The 374-nt window shown below is 54.5% G+C and overlaps 1 protein-coding gene across 1 annotated transcript in view; it reads right to left on the reverse strand.

The window, feature by feature from the left end:
- DNAH3 (dynein, axonemal, heavy chain 3) overlaps positions 1-374 on the reverse strand; it is a 181,263-nt gene that overhangs the window by 70,114 nt on the left and 110,775 nt on the right. The gene's annotated exons all lie outside the window — the stretch shown is intronic.

Here is a 374-nt window from a genome sequence, read left to right on the forward strand (position 1 = left end):
TTATGATAGTATATAAGAGAGCAAATAAAAGAGAAGGATCAAGCAGAAGAGGGGGCTGCCGAACCTCAGTTGGGGTTGGGGGGTTGTAGTTTAAATGGAGAGGCCAGCACGGCCCTGAACTGCAGCCACAGAAGAAGGCACAAGCAGCACTCAGACCTCATCACGTTCCGTGGCTCCTCCCGTGTTCACTGTAGAACTTACCGGCACCCTCCTCGGCTGTACTTGCCCATCTTCCACGAAAGACTTCTTTGGAACCCCATGGGCGAGTCACGCGCTAGAGTGACAGGAATATCTCCACAAATCCTTTTCGGAGGAGGAGGAGACCACGGAAGCCCCGCGCTGAGCAAGTTGTGCAGCTCCACAGGACAGCGCCC

The sequence above is a fragment of the Myotis davidii genome, unplaced genomic scaffold, assembly GCF_000327345.1.
Source record: "Myotis davidii unplaced genomic scaffold, ASM32734v1 scaffold970, whole genome shotgun sequence".
Classification (NCBI taxonomy): domain Eukaryota; kingdom Metazoa; phylum Chordata; class Mammalia; order Chiroptera; family Vespertilionidae; genus Myotis; species Myotis davidii.